Source organism: Parasteatoda tepidariorum, chromosome 1 (genome assembly GCF_982258835.1).
Source record: "Parasteatoda tepidariorum strain Cologne lab strain chromosome 1, Ptep-v5.0, whole genome shotgun sequence".
Lineage (NCBI taxonomy): Eukaryota > Metazoa > Arthropoda > Arachnida > Araneae > Theridiidae > Parasteatoda > Parasteatoda tepidariorum.
Window position 1 is genome coordinate 91,867,085 of NC_141755.1, and position 10,734 is coordinate 91,877,818.

Below are 10,734 nucleotides of genomic sequence, written 5' to 3' on the forward strand. Positions count from 1 at the left end.
GTAAATGGTGTAACTAAAAGTAAATCATGTAATTTTTTGTTGACAAAACGCAACATTTAAAGGGAATTCAATCGTTTTGTACGATTTTGTATAAATTTAAATACTATTTTAAATTTTATTTCATCTTCTAAATTTTCATAAACTTAAGTAAACAGTTCAATATAACATTTCTTAAGTTCAGTACTTAAAGATTAATATGGTTTTATTCTGGCGTGACAGAACATAGTTACGACAGGAACGGATTGGAGGCCGAGGACAGATATAAGGCCTTAAAGGGTTAAACTTTCTTGATGACAATCGCCATGCCTCTTTCTCAACTTGCATAATAATTTGTCAAAACTTTATGATTAAAAATTTCTTTTAAATAAATGCAAATTATGTAACTAAAAGCAAATAATGTAATTCTTTGATGCTAAAACACAAGATTTAAAGGCGGGAATTCAACCATTTTATACGATTTTGTCCAAGTTTTTTTTTTTTAGATTTTGAATTTCATGTAATCCCCAAATTTCCATAAACTTAAGTAAACAGTTCAATATAGCAGTTAAGTTCAGTACTTAAAGATCAATACCGTTCTATTTATTCTGTTGTGACTGAGAGCTTAGTTAAAACTGGAACGGATCGGTGGCTGGGGACAGATATAAGGCCGCAAAGGGTTAAATTTAATTGACGACAATCGCTACCCATATTTCTCAGCTTGTTTCATAATATTATTATTAATTAATAATTTGTTCAAACTTAACAATTAACAATTTTTTATAAATGAATGTAAATGAAGTAAACTAAAAGTAAATTATGTCATTTTTCCCAATGTACCGTACTGTTCCAAAGGTACAGAGATATCTTCAAAAGAACTGTTAGTAACATGATATATAAAGCTGTGGGACATATAATGAGATATTTGCCTCAAAAATTAAGAAAAAAAGATGCTTTCTTAATTTACTTTTATTAAGATTATTTTGGTAGCTGTTTTTCGCACTCCGATTACTGTATTATTATTATTAAAAACGAAAAATAAATTGAATATCGAGAACTACAGAACATTGTTTGCATTGTTATTTTCCCCCACTTTGGCGGTAGAAACGGATTTTAAAAATGGGGAAAATAAAAGGAACATTTGTATATTGTATGTAAGTTGTACCGTAATATAATAAACAGTACTATATATATTATTAGTATTTTAGTCAAGAAGTAAGTAAAAAAAGTACACATTATAGACAGCAAAATAATATTTAAGGTAGGAGAAAAAAAATCATCATTATAGACGGTCGAATTATTGACAAAGAAGACGAGATTTAAAGCATCAAAACCTGTTTGATTTCTGGATAGGAGGTGAAAGGTGATAATTAGGAGCATTCCTAAGTTTTTTTGCGGAATCAAACTGCTTCTGATGTTTTTAATCCCGGCTTTTAATATTAGACATATTTTAATAACGTTTTTGTTTCTCTTCACTTGAATATTAATGCGAATGTGTATATACTTCATTTCTAATAATGACTAAAAAATAATAGCTAAAATGTGGTGATTATGAAAAATCCTGTGAATTTTTAAGTAATATTTAAAAGAGAAGTGTATTTTGTGTTTGCTAGAGGTATTTAAAGAGAAGACATAGTCTAAGTTGAGCTAAAAGTAAAGGTTATGTTCTCCAAAACATGCAGCTAGGGAATTTTTAGATAATTTATGCTTACAAATATAAAATATGTGTTTATAGATAGCTAATTATTATGTACAGTGGGCAAAAAAAGGAATACACTGAGTATCTTTTGATCTAATGATCAGATTTTTCACGAACTAGGACTGAATCTTAGTGTTACGAGGGAGTGATCTCAAATGCGCTAATTTATTAGTACAGGCGATATTTTAAGTTTCCCAATAAGAAATAAAAATGTACTTACTCTGAATGAACACCTTTTTTCAATGGATTCGAATTTCTGAATGTCAAAATATTGGAGTTGCCGCAATCTGGGAAATATGGTCTCAATAGTCAGGAGAATGGTCGTAAGTTTGGATCCCTTAATGTTAATTTAACTTTTTACGTATTTCTACATGCCTCTTGAAATTTAAAAAAAAAATTTTTTTTTTAAAAATTGCTCCTAATTCTAAAATTCATTTATCGAAAGTTAATTTCCTGCAGAAATTTTTTTTAAACAATTATTTATTATTTTTTATTATTTTATTTAATAGTAGTAAAAATTGAGTAATAAGGTACACAATTTTTACTTTTTATATCATTACTACATCTTATTTTTATGTCATTCTTTCAACTTTTTTTATATCACTTAAAAGAATGTAATTTTATATGACAAATTATAAAATTGGTCGAGAATTATGGAATTGGTCGAATAGTTCCTGAAAAATTGAATTTAATTAATTACATTCTGAGATTATTTATGTTTCTTCAAAGCTTCGTACTTCTAAGAAAGTATCTTTTATTGCAATAATTTAAAGCTCTACATTACATTGAGTGTTACATTATATGTAATAAAAAAACGGGTATTTTGTATAAAAAACTTTATTTGCACAAATCATTAATAGCAGAGTTTTTAATGCCTTCCTTATACAACTTAATAAAAGAGGTGAAAATTGATAAAAAATATAAACAGTTTAAATGAAATTATTGATGTTATACATTCTTTATTCAAAAGCAAACATTATCCTTTAAAGTTTTTTGTGTTCGAGTCTAAAATTATAAAATGACTCATATATGATAGCGCTTCTCCATTCGCCAAGTTGGCGAATGAGTTATTGTTCTGTGCGTGTTTTGTGTTATTTGGAGGGATTATCTTTGTTTTCCGGGCTTTTCTTATCAGTCAAATATGTTCTTTTAACACACCAGATGGAAAAAGAGCCAAACTTCAAAAAATTATGTTGCTTTTTATAAATAACGCACGTGGAGATAATGATGCATTATTTTTGGCTCAATGGTTCGGTCGCTGCTTTGTTCTGTTTCTGCAAAGCTTAAGCGTTAGATAACATAAACTTTATCGTAAACATGTTAAAAAAAAAGGCGATGATGAACGAATGATTGAGAAATTAGCTTGCGAAATTTATTATTTTTGAGACAAGGCTTTTCTACTAAAAGTGATGAAATTGTATTTGACAAATCTAATTATTAATAATTACGAAAACATTCATTTAATTTGTCATGTCATGCTCTAATAGACTAAATTTTATAAGAAATATGACTCGTATATTAGGCTTAGTATTCTTAAGATCTCTTAGACTAAACGTCTTAAGTGAAAATCCTTACGTAAAGCCATAATTTCACTTGCAGACCACACAATCTCATACAGACCAAATCCCACAATTACAATTACGAATACAACGAATAGCAATTATTATGTTCATGATGTTTTATCAGCGGCAGAGGAAAATTTAGTTTCATTATTATTTAATCCATTAGAAAAACATTAATTTGCATCAGGAGAGTGAATTGTAATTCTTATTTTCGTGATATTTTATCAACAGGTAATGAGAATTTAGTTACATCATTATTTATTCCATTAGAAAAAGCATTAATTTGCATCAGGAGAGTGAGTTGTAAATTTTTTTTTGCTATATTTTATCAACAGGAGATGAGAACTGAGTTACATGATTATTTAATTGATTACAGAAGCTTCAATTTACATCGGGAGAGTGAATTGCAATTCTTATTTTTGTGATATTTTATTAATAAGAGATGAAATTTTTATCAATCTTTATTTAATCCACTAGAAAAGCATTAATTTACATTAGGAGAATAAATTCTTCTTATATTTGTGATATTTTATCATCAGAAGATGAGAATTTAGTTATATCATTATTTAATCCGTTAGAAAAGCATTAATTTACATCAGGAGAGTGAATAGTATTTCATATTTTTGCGATATTTAATTCACAGCAGACGAGGAATTAATTTACATATGAGCAGATGAGCATTAATTTATATCAAGAGAGTGAATTGTAATTCTTTTATTTACGATACCTTATCAACAAGAGATAAGGTTTTAGTTGCAGCATTATGTTATCATTTGAAAAAGCATGAATTTACAGCAAAACATCTTAGAGGAAATACATCTTTAAATATTTCCTGGTCAATGATAGCGGAGAAAAACCTCTATTTAACAATATTTAATAACAAGTAGACAATATTTCTAAGGCACATGCGGCCAAAACCTCATAAGACAAAATATTACGTGGATTGATAATATTTAGGGATTTTTACTGGAATATCAATACGCTTAAAATAATTTGTAACATCGATGTTACATTTATAAACTATTGTTAATTAATCAATATTCTGTAAGCTCAGAAATCACCGGCTCTTTGCCAACGACTGATGTCAATTTGTAATGGGCCAGATTAATTGGAAATGTCACCAGCATTTTCTAATCAGCATAACACTTTTAAGGCTTATTGCAGTTTGCCAAGATACATTTTAGCCAATTAGAAAATACATTATATACTGCTCAAAAAGGCAGATTTACTTCAGGCAGTTTACAATAATCCCAGAGTAGTGAAAGCTGATTGCAAATAGTCTCATTTAATATTTATTGCATTGAGTCCAAGCAGATCTCGGATAAAACTGTATAATTCTTTGCATATTTTCTAAACAGCCTAAAGGCATGTGGAACTATTTAATAAGACTAAAAAATCAAACATCAAGTAGATAAGAAAATATTGAAGAGTATTGTAATTAGCCTGGTGTATTATAAAATTCTGGTGATATTTGTAAAGAGCCAAATTTTTTATTCAGCTTGCAACATATTTATTGCATTATATGCTTCTATATATACTTTATAATCTGTTAATGTTTGTTTAATGTTTTTTTTACATAATTTATGATAAATTTGAGAAATAAATGTCAGATTTAATATTATTGCAAAATGATTTTTTTCTAAATAATTAGATTAAATTTTATTACATTGATAAGTAGTGTTTCAACCGTTTTCTTTTTTCTTATTTAAGTTTCCATTTCCTTATCTTAAAATATCCTCACCAAGGAATACTTTTCAGGACTCCTCCCTCGTTCCAGAATCAAGTCGTTTGCAAAAGTACTCCTCTGGTACTTCAATATCAGTTCTTCAAACTTGTCCACTAGCTGACATATTTATTTCTATCCTTTTTACTCTAAAAGCTAAAACCCATTCCTTTTTACTTCCGTCACCTCTCTCACAAACACTCCTGGCAATTCGAGAAGTTGAGTTGAGATGTTTTATCTGGTTGGAAAGCGATAACGAAACACGGACTTCGGAAAATATACGAAAGAGTGGCTAATATAAGTAATACACCAACACCAAAGTGACTTCAATTCGAAGGACAGGGCAATATATACTTTTTTTTTTCTTTTTCGTTTGCTTCCATTTCGATATAGACAACAGAACAGCTCCCATAAAATATCCTCAGTGTTGCATCTGGACACACGAAGTCAGGTTCCAGGGGTCGTATAGTAACTGTGTGGCGAAAGGATTTGCAACTCAATATTTCAGGCGTTGGGCACATATGTTCTTAATAAACACAAAAAATAAATTGGAGTAAAAAAAATCTTTTTTTTTCTTTTGTAAAATTTAAGCATACGTTTTTAATTTGTATAATGAATTTTTTAAAAACGACCAAATACACAGAAAAAAAAATTCTAGTTTAATTTTTGGTAAAAAACCCCCACTGATAATATTTATTTAGGGTTAAAACTTGCAACAACAAATCGGTTAGCTTTCTTAATAGCACACACAATCTACTCTTAGGAGTGATAATATATCTATCTAAATACTTTTAGATGTTTGCTTACTTTTTTAGAGGTTAAAAAGTACAATAACCAATCGATTATCTTTCTCAATAGTACACACATCTGTACTCTCAGGAGTGAGGATAAATGTATCTAAATACATTTAGATGTTAGTATACTTTTTTCAGGGTTAATTAAAGCTTACTACATTCAATCGGTTATCTTTCTCAATAGTACACACACTCTACTCTTAGGAGTAACAAGATATCTATCTAAATACTTTTAGACGTCAGCATACTTTTTTCAGGGTTAAAACGTACGACAGCCAATCTGTTATCTTTCTCAATAGTACACATACTTTACTCTCTTAGGAGTGAGAATATATTTATCTAATTAAGTTTAGATGTTAATTTACTTTTTTGGAGGTTAAAAGGTACAACAACTAATCGGTTATCTTTCTCAATAGTACACACACTCTACTCTTGGGAGTAAGAATATATCCAAATACTTTTAGATGCTAGTATACCTTTTTTAGGATTAAAACTAATCGGTTAGCCATCTCAATGGTATAAATACTTTTAGATGTCAGCATACTTTTTCAGGATTGCAATGTACGATAGCCAATCTGTTATCTTTCTCAATAGTACTCATACTTTATTCTCTTAGGAGTGAGAATACATTTATCTAAATAAGTTTAGATGTTAATTTACTTTTTTAGAGGTTAAAAGGTACAACAACTAATCGGTTATCTTTCTCAATAGTACACACACTCTACTCTTGGGAGTAAGAATATATCCAAATACTTTTAGATGCTAGTATACCTTTTTTAGGATTAAAACTAATCGGTTAGCCATCTCAATGGTATAAATACTTTTAGATGTCAGCATACTTTTTCAGGATTGCAATGTACGATAGCCAATCTGTTATCTTTCTCAATAGTACTCATACTTTATTCTCTTAGGAGTGAGAATACATTTATCTAAATAAGTTTAGATGTTAATTTACTTTTTTAGAGGTTAAAAGGTACAACAACTAATCGGTTATCTTTCTCAATAGTACACACACTCTACTCTTGGGAGTAAGAATATATCCAAATACTTTTAGATGCTAGTATACCTTTTTTAGGATTAAAACTAATCGGTTAGCCATCTCAATGGTATAAATACTTTTAGATGTCAGCATACTTTTTCAGGATTGCAATGTACGATAGCCAATCTGTGATCTTTCTCAATAGTACTCATACTTTATTCTCTTAGGAGTGAGAATACATTTATCTAAATAAGTTTAGATGTTAATTTACTTTTTTAGAGGTTAAAAGGTACAACAACTAATCGGTTATCTTTCTCAATAGTACACACACTCTACTCTTGGGAGTAAGAATATATCCAAATACTTTTAGATGCTAGTATACCTTTTTTAGGATTAAAACTAATCGGTTAGCCATCTCAATGGTATAAATACTTTTAGATGTCAGCATACTTTTTCAGGATTGCAATGTACGATAGCCAATCTGTTATCTTTCTCAATAGTACTCATACTTTATTCTCTTAGGAGTGAGAATACATTTATCTAAATAAGTTTAGATGTTAATTTACTTTTTTAGAGGTTAAAAGGTACAACAACTAATCGGTTATCTTTCTTTATACTACACACACTCTACTCTTAGGAGTAAGAATATATCTAAATACTTTTAGATGTTAGTATACATATTTTAGGGTTAAAACTTACAACTAATCGGTTAGCCATCTCAATAGTAAAAATAATTTTTTCTTAGAAGAAAGAATATATGTATCTATGTGCATTTAGATGTTAATACACTTTTTTAAAGGTTAAAAATGTACAACAACCAATCGGTTATCTTTTTCAATAGTACGCATATTTTACTCTTAGGAGTAAGAATGCATATGTGTTTATTTATCTAGATCTTAGCATACTTTCTTAGGATTATTCCTACAACAACTAATTTTTTTTTTAAAAATTTTTCTCAATTATTTACATAATCTATTCTAAGGAGTTTACTAAGATCTCACTTTGTAGTTAAAAAGAAAATTACAAAGAGGAAAGCAAGTTTCTCGCAGTTCAGGTAAGGAAGCTTTTCGGAATTGAATGGTTAAATTTTTACCTGTAACATTCAGGTATTCGTTAAAAACTCTTTCATTCACAAGGACTTAGTTGAAACATTAAGTTCCATTTTACCGAGGAAAAAAAATATCAAAATAAAGTTGTGCATTTAAAGGAGAAAGAAAAACAGAGCAAAAATGAAGTAGCGAATATTCCAGATCCAGTATATTCTTTTTATCCGAAAAACACTTAAATAAAGAAAAGCGTCGTAAATTTGTGAACGATGCCTTCAAAACCGAAAAGGAAAGCTAGATAGAAAAGAGCTTTGCCAAGAGATAGCTTTATTCTACTTCTGCTATCTATTCTCAGCTTCCATTCCCATACATTGGTATTCTTATTTTTGATAGGAACGCTTCCAAAATGAACTTATATCTCTTGAGTGCTCGATGGTATTTCAACGGTATATTGTATAAGGGTATAAAACGTTTTTTTTTTTTTTTTTGCTTATGGTGGAGTTTGGATTTGTTGACGATTTTTTTCTGTTACTTTAACATGTTCTATTTACATAGTAAGCTTAATGTATAGTATTTGTGATTTTTTTTAAAAAAAAAAAGAAAATATGCATTATTTGGAAAATTTAAACTGCTTCATAATAACAAGTATACTAAACAAGCTTGAAGGATAAGAATTGGACACTTAACGTAAAAATTTTTTGATTTCTTTCGAATAAAAATAAAAATATCTCAATTTATTTCTAGACTTTATTGCTGATAGTATTTAATATTTTGCTTGCAAAATAATCTTAAGGTAAAATCAAATATTTTTTATTCTATTTTAAAATTTTTACATGCAAATCAAAAACATATTTCTTTCTTATTCATTAAAATTATTTCACTAGAAATATGTTCTATTTACATAGTAAGCAAAGCATATAGTATTGGTGATTTTTTAAAAAAAGAATGCATTATTTGGAAAATTTTAAGCTGCTTCAAAAAACTATAGTAAAAAAGTTTATACTAATTATACTAAAAAAGTTTGAAGAAAAGGAATTTGACATTTAATGTTAAGAATTTCTGATTTCCTTCGAATAAAAATAAAAATATCTTAATTTATTTCTAGATTTTATTGCTGATAGTATTTAATCTTTTGCTTATAAAATATTCTTAAGGTAAAATGAAGCATTTGTTATTCTATTTTAAAATTTTTACATGTAAATCAAAGACATATTTCTTTTTTATTCATTAAAATTATTTCACTAGAAACATATTTCTTTTTTATTCATTAAAATTTTTTCACTAGAAATATGTTCTATTTACACAGTAGGCTAAACATATAGTATTGGTGATTTTTTTTAAAAAAAAATGCATTATTTGGAAAATTTCAAGCTGCTTCAAAAAACTATAATAAAAAAGTTTATACTAAATATACTAAAAAAGTTTGAAGAATAGGAATTTGACGTTTAATGTTAAGAATTTTTGATTTCTTACTAATAAAATTATCTTTAGATTTTATTGCTGCTATCATTTAAAATTTTTTAAGGTAAAATCAAGTATTTCGTATTTTATTTGAAAATTTTTACACATAAATTAAAGATATATTTCTTTTTTTTTCATTAAACATATTTCACGAGAAATATTTATATGGATTCTATTTCAAATTTAATGTAAATCTCCTACAGTTTTTGTGGTATTTTAAAATTGTAAAAGAAAAATGGAAAAAAATTATCACATCAATTTTAATACCTTTAAAAAAGCGAAATCATATCACGTTTTAATTGCTATTAAATGCATTCTATTTATTTTATTTTGAAGAAAATTAAAATTAGAATATTTTTGGTTTGATTCATTTGATAGTGTATTCACTCTGAATGAAAAAGACAAAACATTGAACCGTAATATCGGTAGTTAGAATCATGAACCGTGGTTTAATTTTTTTTTTCTAGAGGTGGATTAACATCCATTTTTCCGTTGAAATTGAACAAGAGCATCTTATATTCTAGTTTAAGGATTAACTTATGCGATAATGTGATTAAACTTGGTACCGTATGGTGGTTTTAGAAAATGTGCACGATGTATGGTTTACAGTGTTACAATAAGTTTAGCATAGTGGGAAAATTGTTAGTTACATTATCCCAAATCCAAAGTGGAGAAAACCATAGCAAATGTAGAATTATCCGTGCGTGTCATAAATTACTTGCAGGGTAACATTGAGCAACCTAGCTTCTTATCTGTTTAATTTGATTTGATAGTTGACGTTCCATTAGTGAGCTGCTTGTAATAGTCAGACATTCACAGTTGAAAGAGACGTTGTCCTTAAAACAATAGAAATTTTGTTTGAGACGGTAACAACTCCGTTTTCGTACCATGCTCCCTAACCGCATGAGAACCTAACAGACTTCAAAACCATCAAGAAAATTACATTAGAGTAAATTCTAAACCACTGAGATCTGATCGGAGAAAAGAAAACCGGATTAAACACCATAAACTAGGAAAATTGAACTTTGGTCCCGAAATCTCTACCTGACATTTAGGCGAGAAGCTCATTATTAAGGCAGGAAAAATTAGTAAGAAATTATGGGGTAAAAATGCTCCAATAATTTTCCGCCCAGTAGTTTCACTGTTTCTCTATGTCTATGCGATAGCAACAATATTTTCTCGTAGAAATGATTTAACGTTGCAAACAATTATTCAAAATAAATAGATTTTCATCTTTTATTAATTATGAATCTTCAGTGAAATTTTTTTCAAATAATCTTTTGAGTAAATTTGTTTCAAATAATCTTTTGCGTAAATTTTTTTTAATAATCTTATTAAGTTATTTTTTAAACATGTATCAGAGATAGAAGTAAACACAAACAAGCAAAACGCTTCGAAAATCGGATGTTATAACTTCCGCAAATATAAAAGGGTAGGAGAGAAGAGTATTAAAAGTCTTCTAGTTTGGAAAATAATAATAATAATTACAATTAA